The following is a 21,322-nucleotide window of genomic DNA, read 5'->3' on the forward strand; positions in this document are numbered from 1 at the left end:
TATGGAGACATAATGTAATGCTTGTTGAATTAGGAGCATGATTATGGAGACATAATGTAATGCTTGTTGAATTAGGAGCATGATTATGGAGACATAATGTAATGCTTGTTGAATTAGGAGCATGATTATAGAGACATAATGTAACGCTTGTTGAATTAGGAGCATGATTATAGAGACATAATGTAACGCTTGTTGAATTAGGAGCATGATTATAGAGACAAAATGTAACGCTTGTTGAATTAGGAGCATGATTATAGAGACAAAGTTATGCTTGTTGAATTAGGAGCATGATTATAGAGACAAAGTTATGCTTGTTGAATTAGGAGCATGATTATAGAGACAAAGTTATGCTTGTTGAATTAGGAGCATGATTATGGAGACATAATGTAATGCTTGTTGAATTAGGAGCATGATTATAGAGACATAATGTAACGCTTGTTGAATTAGGAGCATGATTATAGAGACATAATGTAACGCTTGTTGAATTAGGAGCATGATTATAGAGACATAATGTAACGCTTGTTGAATTAGGAGCATGATTATAGAGACATAATGTAACGCTTGTTGAATTAGGAGCATGATTATAGAGACAAAATGTAACGCTTGTTGAATTAGGAGCATGATTATAGAGACATAATGTAACGCTTGTTGAATTAGGAGCATGATTATAGAGACATAATGTAACGCTTGTTGAATTAGGAGCATGATTATAGAGACATAATGTAATGCTTGTTGAATTAGGAGCATGATTATAGAGACATAATGTAACGCTTGTTGAATTAGGAGCATGATTATAGAGACAAAGTTATGCTTGTTGAATTAGGAGCATGATTATAGAGACATAATGTAATGCTTGTTGAATTAGGAGCATGATTATAGAGACAAAGTTATGCTTGTTGAATTAGGAGCATGATTATAGAGACAAAGTTATGCTTGTTGAATTAGGAGCATGATTATAGAGACAAAGTTATGCTTGTTGAATTAGGAGCATGATTATGGAGACATAATGTAATGCTTGTTGAATTAGGAGCATGATTATAGAGACAAAGTTATGCTTGTTGAATTAGGAGCATGATTATAGAGACATAATGTAATGCTTGTTGAATTAGGAGCATGATTATAGAGACAAAGTTATGCTTGTTGAATTAGGAGCATGATTATAGAGACAAAGTTATGCTTGTTGAATTAGGAGCATGATTATAGAGACATAATGTAATGCTTGTTGAATTAGGAGCATGGTTATAGAGACAAAGTTATGCTTGTTGAATTAGGAGCATGATTATAGAGACATAATGTAATGCTTGTTGAATTAGGAGCATGATTATAGAGACATAATGTAATGCTTGTTGAATTAGGAGCATGATTATAGAGACAAAGTTATGCTTGTTGAATTAGGAGCATGATTATAGAGACATAATGTAATGCTTGTTGAATTAGGAGCATGATTATGGAGACATAATGTAATGCTTGTTGAATTAGGAGCATGATTATAGAGACAAAGTTATGCTTGTTGAATTAGGAGCATGATTATAGAGACATAATGTAATGCTTGTTGAATTAGGAGCATGATTATAGAGACAAAGTTATGCTTGTTGAATTAGGAGCATGATTATAGAGACATAATGTAATGCTCGTTGAATTAGGAGCATGATTATAGAGACAATGTAATGCTTGTTGAATTAGGAGCATGATTATAGAGACAAAGTTATGCTTGTTGAATTAGGAGCATGATTATGGAGACATAATGTAATGCTTGTTGAATTAGGAGCATGATTATAGAGACATAATGTAATGCTTGTTGAATTAGGAGCATGATTATGGAGACATAATGTAATGCTTGTTGAATTAGGAGCATGATTATGGAGACATAATGTAATGCTTGTTGAATTAGGAGCATGATTATGGAGACATAATGTAATGCTTGTTGAATTAGGAGCATGATTATAGAGACAAAGTAATGCTTGTTGAATTAGGAGCATGATTATAGAGACAAAGTTATGCTTGTTGAATTAGGAGCATGATTATAGAGACATAATGTAATGCTTGTTGAATTAGGAGCATGATTATAGAGACAAAGTTATGCTTGTTGAATTAGGAGCATGATTATAGAGACAAAGTTATGCTTGTTGAATTAGGAGCATGATTATAGAGACATAATGTAATGCTTATTGAATTAGGAGCATGATTATAGAGACATAATGTAACGCTTGTTGAATTAGGAGCATGATTATAGAGACAAAGTTATGCTTGTTGAATTAGGAGCATGATTATAGAGACATAATGTAATGCTTGTTGAATTAGGAGCATGATTATGGAGACATATAGCCTTCTCTGCATCTCAAATGGTACCCTATTCACTACAAAGTGCACTACGGTTGGCCAGGGCCCATAGGGTCGAGAGTAGTTTACTACACTGGGAATAGCATTATGTTTGGGACAGGCACATTGGGCTCCTGGCACCCTCAGGTGTATCCTTGTCAATCATTGGGTCAATGGGGCTCGAGGTGGGGTCAGAGGACCAATCAGCTGTCAGCTTTCCAGATGGCACATTAGCAGAACGATGAGTATTATCATAACTTCTAATAACTCCCAGGACCTTCCTCTCTTCTCTCTCTGTTTCTATGACCAAACAGTCATAAAATCATCTGATGTCGTGACTTCTATTAACACTGGACGCTACACACAGCCCTTGACTTCTACTGCTCAAGGCTACACATCTCATATAACGAATGATCAAGTTTTTTTCCCTTCTTTCTCAATTTCTATGGCTGACCACCAGAGCATTATCTGATGGGATCTCTTTTGTGTGTTAAGAGCACTGGACAGCACCAACAGGCTATCTCTAGGTTCCATTCAATGAGGACAGGCTATCTCTAGGTTCCATTCAATGAGGACAGGCTGTCTCTAGGTTCCATTCAATGAGGACAGGCTATCTCTAGGTTCCATTCAATGAGGACAGGCTATCTCTAGGTTCCATTCAATGAGGACAGGCTGTCTCTAGGTTCCATTCAATGAGGACAGGCTGTCTCTAGGTTCCATTCAATGAGGACAGGCTGTCACTAGGTTCCATTCAATGAGGACAGGCTATCTCTAGGTTCCATTCAATGAGGACAGGCTATCTCTAGGTTCCATTCAATGAGGACAGGCTGTCTCTAGGTTCCATTCAATGAGGACAGGCTGTCACTAGGTTCCATTCAATGAGGACAGGCTGTCACTAGGTTCCATTCAATGAGGACAGGCTATCTCTAGGTTCCATTCAATGAGGACAGGCTGTCTCTAGGTTCCATTCAATGAGGACAGGCTATCTCTAGGTTCCATTCAATGAGGACAGGCTGTCTCTAGGTTCCATTCAATGAGGACAGGCTGTCTCTAGGTTCCATTCAATGAGGACAGGCTATCTCTAGGTTCCATTCAATGAGGACAGGCTGTCACTAGGTTCCATTCAATGAGGACAGGCTGTCACTAGGTTCCATTCAATGAGGACAGGCTGTCTCTAGGTTCCATTCAATGAGGACAGGCTGTCACTAGGTTCCATTCAATGAGGACAGGCTGTCTCTAGGTTCCATTCAATGAGGACAGGCTATCTCTAGGTTCCATTCAATGAGGACAGGCTGTCTCTAGGTTCCATTCAATGAGGACAGGCTATCTCTAGGTTCCATTCAATGAGGACAGGCTGTCTCTAGGTTCCATTCAATGAGGACAGGCTGTCACTAGGTTCCATTCAATGAGGACAGGCTGTCTCTAGGTTCCATTCAATGAGGACAGGCTGTCTCTAGGTTCCATTCAATGAGGACAGGCTGTCTCTAGGTTCCATTCAATGAGGACAGGCTGTCTCTAGGTTCCATTCAATGAGGACAGGCTGTCTCTAGGTTCCATTCAATGAGGACAGGCTATCTCTAGGTTCCATTCAATGAGGACAGGCTGTCACTCGGTTCCATTCAATGAGGACAGGCTGTCACTAGGTTCCATTCAATGAGGACAGGCTGTCTCTAGGTTCCATTCAATGAGGACAGGCTATCTCTAGGTTCCATTCAATGAGGACAGGCTATCTCTAGGTTCCATTCAATGAGGACAGGCTGTCACTCGGTTCCATTCAATGAGGACAGGCTATCTCTAGGTTCCATTCAATGAGGACAGGCTGTCTCTAGGTTCCATTCAATGAGGACAGGCTGTCTCTAGGTTCCATTCAATGAGGACAGGCTGTCTCTAGGTTCCATTCAATGAGGACAGGCTGTCACTAGGTTCCATTCAATGAGGACAGGCTGTCACTAGGTTCCATTCAATGAGGACAGGCTGTCTCTAGGTTCCATTCAATGAGGACAGGCTGTCTCTAGGTTCCATTCAATGAGGACAGGCTGTCACTAGGTTCCATTCAATGAGGACAGGCTGTCTCTAGGTTCCATTCAATGAGGACAGGCTGTCTCTAGGTTCCATTCAATGAGGACAGGCTGTCTCTAGGTTCCATTCAATGAGGACAGGCTGTCTCTAGGTTCCATTCAATGAGGACAGGCTGTCTCTAGGTTCCATTCAATGAGGACAGGCTGTCTCTAGGTTCCATTCAATGAGCACAGGCTGTCTCTAGGTTCCATTCAATGAGGACAAGCTATCTCTAGGTTCCATTCAATGAGGACAGGCTGTCTCTAGGTTCCATTCAATGAGGACAGGCTGTCTCTAGGTTCCATTCAATGAGGACAGGCTGTCTCTAGGTTCCATTCAATGAGGACAGGCTATCTCTAGGTTCCATTCAATGAGGACAGGCTATCTCTAGGTTCCATTCAATGAGGACAAGCTATCTCTAGGTTCCACAATGAGGACAGGCTGTCTCTAGGTTCCATTCAATGAGGACAGGCTGTCACTAGGTTCCATTCAATGAGGACAGGCTGTCACTAGGTTCCATTCAATGAGGACAGGCTGTCTCTAGGTTCCATTCAATGAGGACAGGCTGTCTCTAGGTTCCATTCAATGAGGACAGGCTGTCTCTAGGTTCCATTCAATGAGGACAGGCTGTCACTCGGTTCCATTCAATGAGGACAGGCTGTCTCTAGGTTCCATTCAATGAGGACAGGCTGTCTCTAGGTTCCATTCAATGAGGACAGGCTGTCTCTAGGTTCCATTCAATGAGGACAGGCTGTCTCTAGGTTCCATTCAATGAGGACAGGCTGTCTCTAGGTTCCATTCAATGAGGACAGGCTGTCTCTAGGTTCCATTCAATGAGGACAGGCTGTCACTAGGTTCCATTCAATGAGGACAGGCTGTCACTAGGTTCCATTCAATGAGGACAGGCTGTCTCTAGGTTCCATTCAATGAGGACAGGCTGTCTCTAGGTTCCATTCAATGAGGACAGGCTGTCACTAGGTTCCATTCAATGAGGACAGGCTGTCTCTAGGTTCCATTCAATGAGGACAGGCTGTCTCTAGGTTCCATTCAATGAGGACAGGCTGTCTCTAGGTTCCATTCAATGAGGACAGGCTATCTCTAGGTTCCATTCAATGAGGACAGGCTGTCACTCGGTTCCATTCAACGAGGACAGGCTATCACTAGGTTCCATTATGAAGGCTATCACTAGGTTCCATTATGAAGGCTATCACTAGGTTCCATTATGAAGGCTATCACTAGGTTACATTATGAAGGCTATCACTAGGTTACATTATGAAGGCTATCACTAGGTTACATTATGAAGGCTATCACTAGGTTACATTATGAAGGCTATCACTAGGTTCCATTATGAAGGCTATCACTAGGTTACATTATGAAGGCTATCACTAGGTGCCATTATGAAGGCTATCACTATGTTACATTATGAAGGCTATCACTAGGTTACATTATGAAGGCTATCACTAGGTTACATTATGAAGGCTATCACTAGGTTCCATTATGAAGGCTATCACTAGGTTACATTATGAAGGCTATCACTAGGTTACATTATGAAGGCTATCACTAGGTTCCATTATGAAGGCTATCACTAGGTTACATTATGAAGGCTATCACTAGGTTACATTATGAAGGCTATCACTAGGTTCCATTATGAAGGCTATCACTAGGTTCCATTATGAAGGCTATCACTAGGTTCCATTATGAAGGCTATCACTAGGTTACATTATGAAGGCTATCACTAGGTTCCATTATGAAGGCTATCACTAGGTTCCATTATGAAGGCTATCACTAGGTGCCATTATGAAGGCTATCACTAGGTTCCATTATGAAGGCTATCACTAGGTTCCATTATGAAGGCTATCACTAGGTGCCATTATGAAGGCTATCACTAGGTTACATTATGAAGGCTATCACTAGATTACATTATGACTATCTGGCTTGTTTTTCAGTAGGCAAACTGTCGTACCGTCATCTGATCTCTTCTCATTTGTGTATTAAGATTACTGGACACTACACAGCCTTTTACTTTTATTTCAGCAGGACTGGCTATACAGGGGTTCCTTCATGACTCAAATGCATGACGGAAACGTAAATAGATTGTGTTTTTGGAACAGGTTGTCTCTGAATAAACAACGTTCTGTGTATTAGACAAAGGTCTTTAGAATCCTTCTCAAAAGAACTTTAGAATCCTTCTCAAAAGAACTTTAGGATCCTTCTCAAAATAACTTTAGAATCCATCTTCCTGCTTCATTCATTCTTCTTCTTCTAAAGATAACCTTTTCCTAAACCGAGGATTCTTTTTTATATTATATCTATATATATACTCCTCCATTACTGTCTGAAACACTGAAGTCTACATGGCTATCACTGGGAAAACACACACACAGAGACACACACACTCACATGCACACGCACACATTACCTGTCTACTTTCTGCTCTTCTGTGTACCAGATGGCCTCCCATCTCTCTTTTGTCTCTTTATTGTGGTGATGCTGAAAGAAAGCGGAGTCGGGACTGTGGTCGATAAAGGCCCCCCAGAGACCAATGTGACAGTGGTAATAGCAGGGGTCTTGATGTGACAGTGGCACTAGCAGGGAGTTTTGGTGTGACAGAAATCAGCCAGTGGTACTAGCCCTAGCTAGCCGCTCCCAGGGATAGTTGACAGAGACAGGGTTAACTGAAATCTGTGTGACAGCAGCGGGCGTGAGTGTGTGTTTGTGCGGGCACAAAAGGAGCAGTTGCCTGGCGGGGGTTGCCAGTTGAGTCGTGACAGATCACCTTACAGAGAGCAGAGGTGTGAGAGAGGGGAGAAGGAGAGAGGAGAAGGAGGGAGAGAGAGAGAGAGAGAGAGAGAGGAGAAGAGTTGACTGAGAGGAGAAGGGAAGGTGATAGAGAGGAGAAGGAGAGGTGAGAGAGAGAAGGAGAGGTGAGAGAGAGAGAAGGAGAGGTGAGAGAGAGGAGAAGGAGAGGTGAGAGAGAGGTGAGAGAGAGGTGAGAGAGAGGTGAGAGAGAGGAGAAGGAGAGGTGAGAGAGAGGTGAGAGAGAGGTGAGAGAGAGGTGAGAGAGAGGTGAGAGAGAGGTGAGAGAGAGGTGAGAAGGAGAGTTGAGAGAGAGAAGGAGAGGAGAGAGGGAGAAGGACAGCTGAGAGAGGAGAATGAGAGGTGAGAGTGGAGGAGAGTTGAGAGAGATGAGAAGGAGAGTTGAGAGAGATGAGAAGGAGAGGTGAGAGAGAGGAGGAGAGTTCAGAGAGGGAGAAGGAGAGGTGAGAGAGAGAGAGAGGAGGAGAGTTGAGAGAGAGGAGAAGGAGAGGTTTGAGAGAGAAGGAGAGTTGAGAGAGAGGAGGAGAGTTGAGAGAGAGGAGAAGGAGAGGTGAGAGAGAGAGAGAGAGAGGAGGAGAGTTGAGAGAGAGGAGAAGGAGAGGTTTGAGAGAGGAGAAGGAGAGTTGAGAGAGGGAGAAGGACAGCTGAGAGAGAGGAGAAAGAGCAGTGAGAGAGGAGGAGAGTTGAGAGAGAGGAGAAGGAGAGAGAGAGAGATGAGAAGGAGAGTTGAGAGAGAGGAGAAGGAGAGGTGATAGAGAGGATAAGGAGAGGGGAGAGAGAGGAGAGGAGAGAGAGGAGGAGAGGTGAGAGAGAGGAGAAGGAGAGGTGAGAGAGAGGAGAAGGAGAGGTGAGAGAGAGGAGAAGGAGAGTTGAGAGAGAGGAGGACAGTTGTGAGAGGGGAGGAGAGGAGAGGGGGAGAAGGACAGTTGAGAGAGAGGAGAAGGAGAGGTGAGAGAGGAGGAGAGTTGATAGAGAGGAGAAGGAGAGGTGAGAGAGAAGGAGAGGTGAGAGAGAGGAGAAGGAGAGGTGAGAGAGAGAGAGAGAGAGAGAGAGGTGAGAGAGAGGAGAAGGAGCGGTGAGAGAGAGAGGAGGAGAGTTGAGAGGAGAAGGAGAGGTGAGTTCTATATCGACATAACCTGAAAGGCCGCACAGCAAGGGAGAAGCCACTGGTCCAAAACCTCCATAAAAAAGCCAGACTACGGTTTGCAACTGCACATGGAGACAAAGATGGTACTTTTATAGAGAAATGTCCTCTGCTCTGATCAAACAAAAATACAACTTTTTGGCCATAATGACCATCGTTGTGTTTGGAGGAAAAAAGGGGAGGCTTGCAAGCCGAAGAACACCATCCCAACCGTGAAGCATGGGGGTGGCAGCATCATGTTGTGGGGTTGCTTTGCTGCAGGAGGGACTGGTGCACTTCACAAAATAGATGGCATCATGAGGAGGAAAATTATCTGGATATATTGAAGCAATATCTCAAGACATCAGTCAGGAAGTTAAAGCTTGGTCGCAAATGGGTCTTCCAAATGGACAATGACCCCAAGCATACTTCCAAAGTTGTGGCAAAATGGCTTAAGGACAACAAAGTAAATGCATTGGAGTGGCCATCACAAAGCCCTGACCTCAATCCTATACAACAATTGTGGGCAGAACTGAAAAAGCGTATGCGAACAAGGAGGCCTACAAACCTGACTCAGTTACACCAGCTTTGTCAGAAGGAATGGGCCAAAATTCACCCATTGTATTGTGGGAAGCTTGTGGAAGGCTACCTGAAATGTTTGACCCAAGATAAACAATTTAAAGGTAAGGCTACAAAATACTAATTGAGTGCATGTAAACTTCTGATCCACTGGGAATGTGATGAAATAAATAAATACTGAAATGAATCATTCTCTCTACTCTTATTCTGATATTTCACATTCCTAAAATAAAGTGGTGATCTTAACAGACCAAAGATGGAATTTTTACTAGGATTAAATGTCAGGAATTGTGAAAAACTGAGATTAATTGTATTTGGCTAAGGTGTATGTAAACTTACGACTTCAACTGTACACACTCCTCCATTACTGTCTGGAACACTGAAGTCTACATGGCTTTCACTGGGAAAACACACACACAGAGACACGCACACATTACCTGTCTACTTTCTGCTCCTCTGAGCACCAGATGGCCTCCCATCTCTCTTTTGTCTCTTTATTGTGGGCAGAACTGAAAAAAGTGTGTGCGAACAAGGAGGCCTTCAAACCTGACTCAGTTACACCAGCTGAAAGAAAGAGGAGTCTGGACTGTGGTCGATAAAGGCCCACCAGAGACCAATGTGTCAGAGGTACTAGCAGGGGTCTTGGTGTGACAGTGGCACTAGCAGGGAGTTTTGGTGTGACAGCGATCAGCCAGTGGTACTAGCCCTAGCTAGCCGCTCCTAGGGATAGTTGACAGAGACAGGGTTAACTGAAATCTGTGTGACAGCAGCGGGCGTGAGTGTGTGTTTGTGCGGGCACAAAAGGAGCAGTTGCCTGGCGGGGGTTGCCAGTTGAGTCGTGACAGATCACCTTACAGAGAGCAGAGGTGTGAGAGAGGGGAGAAGGAGAGGTGAGAGAGGAGAAGGAGAGAGAGAGGGGAGAAGAGTTGAGTGAGAGGAGAAGGGGATGTGATATATAGGAGAAGGAAAAGAGAGAGGAGAGTTGAGAGAGAGAGGAGAATGAGTGGTGAGAGAGAGGAGAATGAGTGGTGAGAGAGAGGAGAATGAGTGGTGATAGAGAGGAGAATGAGTGGTGAGAGAGAGGAGAAGGAGAGGTGTGAGAGAGAAGGAGAGATGAGAGAGGGAGAAGGACAGTTGAGAGGAGAAGGAGTGTTGAGAGAGAGGAGAAGGAGAGTTGAGAGAGAGGAGAAGGAGAGGTGAGAGAGAGGAGAAGGAGAGAGAGAGAGAGGATAAGGGAATGTGATAGATAGGAGAAGGAAAAGAGAGAGGAGAGTTGAGAGAGAGGAGAATGAGTGGTGAGAGAGAGGAGAATGAGTGGTGAGAGAGGGAGAAGGAGAGGTGTGAGAGAGAAGGAGAGATGAGAGAGGGAGAAGGACAGTTGAGAGAGAGGAGAAGGAGTGTTGAGAGAGAGGAGAAGGAGAGTTGAGAGAGAGGAGAAGGAGAGGTGAGAGAGAGAAGGAGAGTTGAGAGAGGGAGAAGGACAGTTGAGAGAGAGAAGGAGAGGTGAGAGGGAGAGGAGGAGAGATGTGAGAGAGAGAAGGAGAGGTGAGAGAGAAGGAGAGAGAGAGAGGAGAGAAGAGTTGAGTGAGAGGAGAAGGGGATGTGATAGAGAGGAGAAGGAAAAGAGAGAGGAGAGTTGAGAGAGAGGAGAATGAGTGGTGAGAGAGAGAAGGAGAGGTGTGAGAAAGAAGGAGAGATGAGAGAGGGAGAAGGACAGTTGAGAGAGAGAAGGAGTGTTGAGAGAGAGGAGAAGGAGAGTTGAGAGAGAGGAGAAGGAGAGGTGAGAGAGAGGAGAAGGAGAGTTGAGAGAGGGAGAAGGACAGTTGAGAGAGAGAAGGAGTGTTGAGAGAGAGGAGAAGGAGAGTTGAGAGAGAGGAGAAGGAGAGATGAGAGAGAGGAGAAGGAGAAGGACAGTTGAGAGAGAGAAGGAGAGGTGAGAGGGAGGAGAAGGAGAGGTGAGAGAGAGGAGGAGGAGAGTTGAGAGAGGGAGAAGGACAGTTGAGAGAGAGGAGAAGGAGAGGTGAGAGAGGAGGAGGAGAGTTGAGAGAGAGGAGAAGGAGAGATGAGAGAGAGAAGGAGAGGTGTGAGAGAGAGGAGGAGAGGTGTGAGAGAGAGAAGGATATGTGAGAGAGAAGGGGAGGTGAGAGAGAGATAGGGGAGAACTGAAGGAGGGTTAGGTTAATACGATAGCTATTATAGGTGGGGTAGAGTTAGGTTGGTATGATAGCTATTATAGGTGGGTTAGGGTTAGGTTGGTACGATAGCTATTATAGGTGGGTTAAGGTTAGGTTGATATGATAGCTATTATAGGTGGGTTAAGGTTAGGTAGATATGATAGCTATTATAGGTGGGTTAGTGATAGGTTGATATGATAGCTATTACAGGTGGGTTAGGTTAGGTTGATACGATAGCTATTACAGCTGGGTTAGGTTGGTATGATAGCTGTTATAGGTGGGTTAAGGTTAGGTTGGTACCAGAAGTATTGTATGCCAGGCTTCCTCATAGTGCTGTAGCTAAGGACTCGACTCGACTCACCTCTCTCTCTCTCTCTCTCTGTCTCTCTGTCTCTCTTTCTCTCTTTCTCTCTTTCTCTCTCTCCCTCTCTCTCTCTGTCTCTCTGTCTCTCTGTCTCTCTCTCTCTCTGTCTCTCTCTGTCTCTCTCTCTGTCTCTCTCTCTCTCTCTCCTCTTAATCTCTCTCTCGCACTGAGAAACTTTAAGCGCTGCCTCAGCAGGGAATAGTGAGATGTTAAAGCGGTGTGATTAATCTGTAGCTGTGGACATGTTGAGCATTTAGGCCCAAGGAGAGACCGTCTGTGTCAATGCAACACAACAAATGGCTTTCAAAACAGGAGAACAGCATCTCCTCCTCATGAAAAAGACATCAAGTGTTACCCTGTGCTAAATATGATAGAATAATATGAGCCCTAATCCACATCGACGGGTGGAGAAGTTCCACAGCGTACATATCACTGACAAACTGAAATGGTCCACCCACACGGACAGTGTGGTGAAGAAGACGCAACAGTGACGCAGGTGGATGAAGAAATTTGGATTGGCACCTAAAATCCTCACAAACTTTTACAGATGCACAATTGAGAGCATCCTGTCAGGCTGCATCACTGCCTGGTACGGCAACTACTGCTCTATAGAAATAGACTTGAAGTCACTGGCCGCTTTAATAATGGGACACTGGTCACATTACTCTAATATATCTAATATGTGTATACTTGTATTCTATTCTACTGTATTTTAGTCTATGCCACTCCAACATTGCTAGTCCAATTATTTACATATTCTTTATACTATTTGTTTACATAGGATTTGTGTGTATTGTTGTGAAATTGTGAAATATTATTTGTTAGCCATTACTGCCCTGTTGTAGCTAGAAACACAAGCATTTTCCTACACCCGCAAAAACATCTGCTAAACACATGTTCATGACCAATCAAATTTAATTTGACTTGATCCAATCAAAAGGCCTCCAATTCAATCTGTGACACGAGCAGAATGTGAGCACTCTCAAGAAGAAGTGTTACTTTTTGATTCATTCTGAAGACACGTTATCACACATTTCTAGGCAGCAAAATGACACGTTTCTTTTGTTCTCTTTGGGTCTGTAAAGGAATCAGGAATCAGATTTGGGGCCTGTTTGCTAATTGGACAAACCCATGGTGACAGAAGCAATCAGCAGAGCTAAAGACTCGTGCTTCCCAGGCATGCCAACTCTCATACTACTATCACAACCATGCCATCTCACTACACTACCATCTCACCACACTACCATCTCACCACACTACCATCTCACCACACTACCATCTCACCACACTACCATCTCACCACACTACCATCACTACCATACACTCTCACCACACTACCATCTCACCACACTACCATCTCACCACACTACCCTCTCACCACACTACCATCTCACCACACTACCATCACTACCATGCCATCTCACCACACTACCATCTCACCACACTACCATCTCACCACACTACCATCTCACCACACTACCATCACTACCATGCCATCTCACCACACTACCATCTCACCACACTACCATCTCACCACACTACCATCACAACACAACCATCTCACCACACTACCATCTCACCACACTACCATCTCACCACACTACCATCTCACCACACTACCATCTCACCACACTACCATCACAACACAACCATCTCACTACGCTACCATCACTACCATGCCATCTCACCACACTACCATCTCACCACACAACCATTACAACCCAACCATCTCACTACGCTACCATCGCTACCATGCACTCTCACCACACTACCATCTCACCACACTACCATCACTACCATCTCACCACACTACCATCTCACCACACTACCATCTCACCACACTACCATCACCACACTACCATCTCACCACACTACCATCTCACCACACTACCATCTCACCACACTACCATCACTACCATGCCATCTCACCACACTACCATCTCACCACACTACCATCTCACCACACTACCATCTCACCACACTACCATCTCACCACACTACCATCTCACCACACTACCATCTCACCACACTACCATCTCACCACACTACCATCTCACCACACTACCATCTCACCACACTACCATCACTACCATGCCATCTCACCACACTACCATCTCACCACACTACCATCACAACACAACCATCTCACTACGCTACCATCACTACCATGCCATCTCACCACACTACCATCTCACCACACTACCATCTCACCACACTACCATCACCACACTACCATCTCACCACACTACCATCTCACCACACTACCATCACAACACAACCATCTCACTACACTACCATGCCATCTCACCACACTACCATCACACTACCATCAAGGACCATCAAGGATTACTTACCCTTACTTACCCTATCCTAGGTATTCCTTGTAGAGGTGTGGTTTCAGGTGTCTCCGGAAGGTGGTGATTGACTCCGCTGTCCTGGCGTCGTGAGGGAGTTTGTTCCACCATTGGGGGGCCAGAGCAGCGAACAGTTTTGACTGGGCTGAGCGGGAACTGTACTTCCTCAGTGGTAGGGAGGCGAGCAGGCCAGAGGTGGATGAACGCAGTGCCCTTGTTTGGGTGTAGGGCCTGATCAGAGCCTGGAGGTACTGAGGTGCCGTTCCCCTCACAGCTCCGTAGGCAAGCACCATGGTATTGTAGCGGATGCGAGCTTCAACTGGAAGCCAGTGGAGAGAGCGGAGGAGCGGGGTGACGTGAGAGAACTTGGGAAGGTTGAACACCAGACGGGCTGCGGCGTTCTGGATGAGTTGTAGGGCTTTAATGGCACAGGCAGGGAGCCCAGCCAACAGCGAGTTGCAGTAATCAAGACGGGAGATGACAAGTGCCTGGATTAGGACCTGCGCCGCTTCCTGTGTGAGGCAGGGTCGTACTCTGCGGATGTTGTAGAGCATGAACCTACAGGAACGAGACACCGCCTTGATGTTAGTTGAGAACGTCAGGGTGTTGTCCAGGATCACGCCAAGGTTCTTAGCGCTTACCATCTCACCACACTACCATCACACCACACTACCATCTCACCACACTACCATCTCACCACACTACCATCACAACACAACCATCTCACTACGCTACCATCACTACCATGCCATCTCACCACACTACCATCTCACCACACAACCATTACAACACAACCATCTCACTACGCTACCATCACTACCATGCCATCTCACCACACTACCATCTCACCACACTACCATCACAACACAACCATCTCACTACACTACCATCTCACCACACTACCATCACAACACAACCATCTCACTACACTACCATCTCACCACACTACCCTCACAACACAACCATCTCACTACACTACCATGCCATCTCACCACACTACCATCACTACCATGAATGATACATCTCACATATTTATTTATTTATTTATATATTTGTATGGCAGCTAAAAACAAAATCCCATAAATGTAAACTAATTCAAAATAATAACATTGTAACACGGAAGTCAGGGACTGGAATGATGAATGATGAAGCTGTTATGATGACGTTGAGGAGTGGAGAAACTTTATGCATGGATGGATACGGAGAAGGGATCCGGTTAGAGTCGGTGAGGCAGTCAGGTCTGCAGCCTCAGTAAGGACGGGCATACCATTTTTTCTCTCTGTGTGTGCCCACCAGTGCCCACCGGATTGCGCAGGGCTGGCACGGAGGGGAAAGACCCATCTGTTGTAGGAGATTATGATATCACACACACACACACACACACACACACACACACACACACACACACACACACACACACACACACACACACACACACACACACACACACACACACACACACACACACACACACAAGATTAAGGAGAGGATCATGGATCATAGAGGGGAGATTATGTAATAAAAATCACTAAATTATTCTACATGTGCCCGTCTGGCATGTGGTCTAATGTACCAGAGATTCAGGACTGTGTTATGTGATGTTCATGTGGAATGGTTCGCTACAGTGCATTGGGAAAGTATTACGGCTCCTTCCCTCTTTCTTTGTTACATTACAGCCTTATTCTAAACTGGATGAAACAGTTTTTTGCCCCTCATCAATCAACACACAATACCCCATAATGACATCACAATACCCCATAATGACATCACAATAGCCCATAATGACATCACAATAGCCCATAATGACATCACAATAGCCCATAATGACATCACAATAGCCCATAATGACATCACAATACCCCATAATGACATCACAATACCCCATAATGACATCACAATTCCCCATAATGACATTACAATCCCCCATAATGACAAAGCAAAAATTGGTTTTTCGAATTTTTTTCAAATGTATAAACAAAAATAAACTGAAATATGTCATCTACATAAGTATTCAGACCCTTTGCTATGAGACTCGAAATTGAGCTTTGGTGCATCCTGTTTCCATTAATCATTCTTGAGATGTTTCCACAACTTGATTTGAGGCCACCTGTGGTAAATTCAATTGATAAGACATGATTTGGAAAGGCACACACCTGTCTCTATAAGGTCCCACAGTTGACAGTGCATGTCAGAGCAAAAACCAAGCCTTGAGGTTGAAGGAACCACCAACACTCTTCCTAGAGCTGGCTGCCCGGCCAAACTGAGCAATAAGGGGAGAAGGGCCTTGGTCAGGGAGGTGACCAAGAACCCAATGGTCACTCTGACAGAGCTCTAGAGTTCCTCTGTGGAGATGGGAGAACCTTCCTGAAGGACAACCATCTTTGCAGCACTCCACCAATTATGCCTTTATCGTAGAGTGGCCAGATGGAAGCCACTCCTCAGTAAAAGGCACATGACAGCCCGCTATGCCCTCAGACAAACAATCAAATAGGTAAAGCATCAATACAGGACTAAGATTAAATCTTGCTACACTGGCTCTGACGCTTCTCGGATGTGGCAGAGCTTGAAAACTATTGTGGACTACAAAGGGTAACCCAGCCGCGAGCTGCCCAGAGAGGGAACAACAGAGAGAGAGAGAGAGAGAGAGAGAGAGAGAGAGAGAGAGAGAGAGAGAGAGAGAGAGAGTGACCAACAGAGAGAGAGAGAGAGTGACCAACAGAGAGAGAGAGTGACCAACAGAGAGAGAGAGGGACCAACAGAGAGAGAGAGGGATCAACAGAGAGAGAGGGATCAACAGAGAGAGAGAGGGATCAACAGAGAGAGAGAGTGACCAACAGAGAGAGAGAGAGTGACCAACAGAGAGAGAGAGTGACCAACAGAGAGAGAGAGAGAGTGACCAACAGAGAGAGAGAGGGGCCAACAGAGAGAGAGAGAGGGACCAACAGAAAGCGAGAGGGACCAACAGAGAGAGAGGGGCCAACAGAGAGAGAGAGAGAGTGACCAACAGAGAGAGAGAGAGTGACCAACAGAGAGAGAGAGAGAGAGTGACCAACAGAGAGAGAGAGAGTGACCAACAGAGAGAGAGAGGGGCCAACAGAAAGAGAGCAGGACCAACAGAAAGCGAGAGGGACCAACAGAGAGAGAGGGGCCAACAGAAAGAGACAGGGATTAACAGAAAGAGAGAGAGAGAGAGGGATCAACAGAGAGAGAGAGAGAGAGAGAGAGAGGGATCAACAGAGAGAGAGAGGGACCAACAGAGAGAGATGGATCAACATAGAGAGAGGGACCAACAGAGAGAGAGGGGGATCAACAGAGAGAGAGAGGGATCAACAGAGAGAGAGGGGGAGAGGGTTCAACACAGAGAGAGAGAGAGAGAGAGAGAGAGAGAGAGAGAGAGAGAGAGAGAGAGAGAGAGAGAGAGAGAGAGAGAGAGAGAGAGAGATCAACAGAGAGAGAGGGAGATCAACAGAGAGAGAGAGGGATCAACAGAGAGAGAGGGATCAACAGAGAGAGAGAGAGATCAACAGAGAGAGAGAGGGATCAACAGAGAGAGAGAGGGATCAACAGAGAGAGAGAGAGATCAACAGAGAGAGAGGGATCAACAGAGAGAGAGGGATCAACAGAGAGAGAGGGATCAACAGAGAGAGAGGGATCAACAGAGAGAGATGGATCAACAGAGAGAGGGATCAACAGAGAGAGAGAGGGATCAAAAGAGAGAGAGGGATCAACAGAGAGAGAGAGGGATTAACAGAGAGAGAGGGAGGGATCAACAGAGAGAGAGAGAGAGAGAGAGATCAACAGAGAGAGAGAGAGAGAGATCAACAGAGAGAGAGGGATTAACAGAGAGAGGGAGAGGGATCAACAGAGAGAGAGAGAGGGATCAACAGAGAGAGAGAGAGAGGGATCAACAGAGAGAGAGAGAGGGATCAACAGAGAGGGAGAGAGAGAGGGATCAACAGAGAGAGAGAGGGATCAACAGAGAGAGAGGGATCAACAGAGAGAGAGGGATCAACAGAGAGAGAGGGATCAACAGAGAGAGAGAGAGGGATCAACAGAGAGAGAGAGGGATCAACAGAGAGAGAGAGGGATCAACAGAGAGAGAGGGATCAACAGAGAGAGAGAGAGAGAGAGAGAGAGAGAGAGAGAGAGAGAGAGAGAGAGAGGGATCAACAGAGAGAGAGAGGGGCCAACAGAGAGAGAGAGGGATCAACAGAGAGAGAGAGATCAACAAAAAGAGAGAGGGGCCAACAAAGAGAGAGAGAGGGATCAACAGAGAGAGAGAGGGATCAACAGAGAGTGAGAGAGGGATCAACAGAGAGAGAGAGGGATCAACAGAGAGAGAGAGAGATCAACAAAAAGAGAGAGGGGCCAACAAAGAGAGAGAGAGGGATCAACAGAGAGAGAGAGGGATCAACAGAGAGAGAGAGATCAACAAAAAGAGAGAGGGGCCAACAAAGAGAGAGAGAGGGATCAACAGAGAGAGAGAGGGATCAACAGAGAGTGAGAGAGGGATCAACAGAGAGAGAGAGAGAGGGATCAACAGAGAGAGAGAGGGATCAACAGAGTGAGAGAGAGGGATCAACAGAGAGAGAGGGATCAACAGAGAGAGAGGGATCAACAGAGAGAGAGAGAGAGGGATCAACAGAGAGAGAGAGGGATCAACAGAAAGAGAGAGAGAGACCAACAAAGAGAGAGAGACCAACAGAGAGAGAGGAATCAACAGAGAGAGAGGGATCAACAGAGAGAGAGGGGCCAACAGAGATAGAGAGAGGGATTAACAGAGAGAGAGAGGGATCAACAGAGAGAGAGGGATTAACAGAGAGAGAGAGAGGGATCAACAGCGAGAGAGGGATCAACAGAGAGAGAGGGACCAACAGAGAGAGAGAGACCAACAGAGAGAGAGAGAGAGGGACCAACAGAGAGAGAGAGAGAGGGACCAACAGAGAGAGAGGGACCAACAGAGAGAGAGAGACCAACAGAGAGAAAGAGAGAGGGACCAACAGAGAGAGAGAGATAGGGACCAACAGAGAGAGAGAGAGAGGGACCAACAGAGAGAGGGGACCAACAGAGAGAGAGAGACCAACAGAGTGAGAGAGACCAACAGAGAGAGAGGGACCAACAGAGAGAGAGAGAGAGGGACCAACAGAGAGAGAGGGACCAACAGAGAGAGAGACCAACAGAGAGAAAGAGAGAGGGACCAACAGAGAGAGAGACCAACAGAGAGAGAGGGACCAACAGAGAGAGAGAGAGAGAGGACCAACAGAGAGAGAGGGACCAACAGAGAGAGAGGGACCAACAGAGAGAGAGAGAGGGACCAACAGAGAGAGAGAGACCAACAGAGAGAGAGGGACCAACAGAGAGAGAGAGAGAGAGGGACCAACATAGAGAGAGGGACCAACAGAGAGAGAGGGATCAACAGAGAGAGAGAGGGACCAACAGAGAGAGAGGGATCAACAGAGAGAGAGGGATCAACAGAGAGAGAGGGATCAACAGAGAGAGAGAGGGATCAACAGAGAGAGAGGGATCAACAGAGAGAGAGAGGGATCAACAGAGAGAGAGGGATCAACAGAGAGAGAGAGGGATCAACAGAGAGAGAGAGGGATCAACAGAGAGAGAGGGATCAACAGAGAGAGAGGGACCAACAGAGAGAGAGTGATCAACAGAGAGAGGGAGAGGGACCAACAGAGAGAGAGGGACCAACAGAAAGAGAGAGGGACCAACAGAGAGAGAGGGACCAACAGAAAGAGAGACTGATCAAGATGTCGAGATCTAGAGGCAGTTTTGATTGGGAACTGGTGTAGCGTGTCGTCTCCACTCTTCAGACAAAGTTTAATTATGCAACAAACTTATGTCACGAACTGGATGCACAGTGACATCAGAGACGACTTCCTAAAGAATTTGAGTGGCAGGCAGCTAGTGACCTGGACCATCTGTCTCCTTGTCTATCTCTCTCTCTCTCAATTAAATTTTTGATGGCATAGAATGTTTGATGGCATAGAAGGCCCTTCTTGCCTTGCCTCTCAGATTGTTTACAGCTTTGTTGAAGTTGTCGAAGTTACCCGTGGCATTGATGTTTAGGCCGAGTGCTTTAGGGCAACGGTGTCTAGATGGAATTTGTATTTGTGGTTCTGGGAACTGGACTTTTTTTGGAACACCATTAATTTTGTCTCACTGAGATTTACTGTCAGGGCCCAGGTCTGACAGAAACTGTACAGAATATCTAGGTGCTGCTGTAGGCCCTCCTTGGTTGGGGACAGAAGCACCAGATCATCAGCAAACATTTGACTTCAGACTTTAGTAGGGTGAGGTCGGGTGCTGCAGACTGTTCTAGTGGCCTCGCCCAATCGTTGATATACAGTATGTGTTGAAGATGATGGGGCTTAAGCTGCATCCCTGTCTCACACCCCGGCCATTAAAATAAATGTGTTTATTTTTTGCCAATTTTAACCGTACACTTGTTTGTTTGTGTCATGTTTCCCCCCCCCAACAACACCTTCCATCAATTTGTATAGCAGGCCCTCATGCCAAATTGAGTCAAAAGCTTTTTTGAAATCAACAAAGCATGAGAAGACTTTGCTTTTGTTTTAGTTTGTTTGTCAATGAAGTTGTGCAGGGTGAATACGTGGTCTGTTGTACGGTAATTTGGTAAAAAGCCAATTTGACATTTGCTAAGTACATTGTTTACAGGATTCTCCCAAGGTTGCCTTTGAAGCAAATCCCACGGTAGTTATCCTCTTGAAGCTAGGGGGCACTATTTTTATGTTTGGAAAAATAACATTCGAAAGTACACGGCCTATTTCTCAGGACCAGATGCTAGAATATGCATATAATTGACAGATTAGGATAGAAAACACTCTAAAGTTTCCAAAACTGTCAAGATATTGTCCGTGAGTATAACATAACTGATATTGCAGGCGAAACCCTGAGGAAAATCAAACCAGGAAGTGGCTTCTATTTTGAAAACTCCATGTTCCATAGCCTGCCTTTGCTCCATTTAAAGGGATATCAACCAGATTCCTTTTCCTATCGCTTCCTCAAGGTGTCAACAGTCTTCAGACATCATTTCAGGCATTTGTTTTGAAAAATGAGCGAGAACGATAAGATCGCGTCATTGTATGGCTGAGGTGCCAGCAGCATTTTGCTCGCGCAACAGAGTTTGGGCAGCCATTGTCTGTCCCTCTCCTACTGAAAAAGACAGCTGCGGTTGATATATTATATATTATATATTTTAAAAACAACCTGAGGCTTGATTATAAAAAAGTTTGACATGTTTCTGTGGACATTAGGGATACTATTTGAAATTTGTCTGCGTTGTCGTGACCACTCTTTCCTGTGGATTTCTGAACATAACGCGCCAAACAAACAGAGGTATTTTGGATATAAAAATGATCTTTATGGAACAACAGGAACATTTATTGTGTAACTGGGAGTCTTGTGAGTGAAAACATCCGAAGATCATCAAAGGTAAACGGTTAATGTGATTGCTTTTCTGATTTTCGTGACCAAGCTACTTGATGTTAGGTGTACATAATGT

This window comes from Oncorhynchus keta, chromosome 8 (assembly GCF_023373465.1).
Source record: "Oncorhynchus keta strain PuntledgeMale-10-30-2019 chromosome 8, Oket_V2, whole genome shotgun sequence".
In the NCBI taxonomy this organism is placed as follows: Eukaryota; Metazoa; Chordata; class Actinopteri; order Salmoniformes; family Salmonidae; genus Oncorhynchus; species Oncorhynchus keta.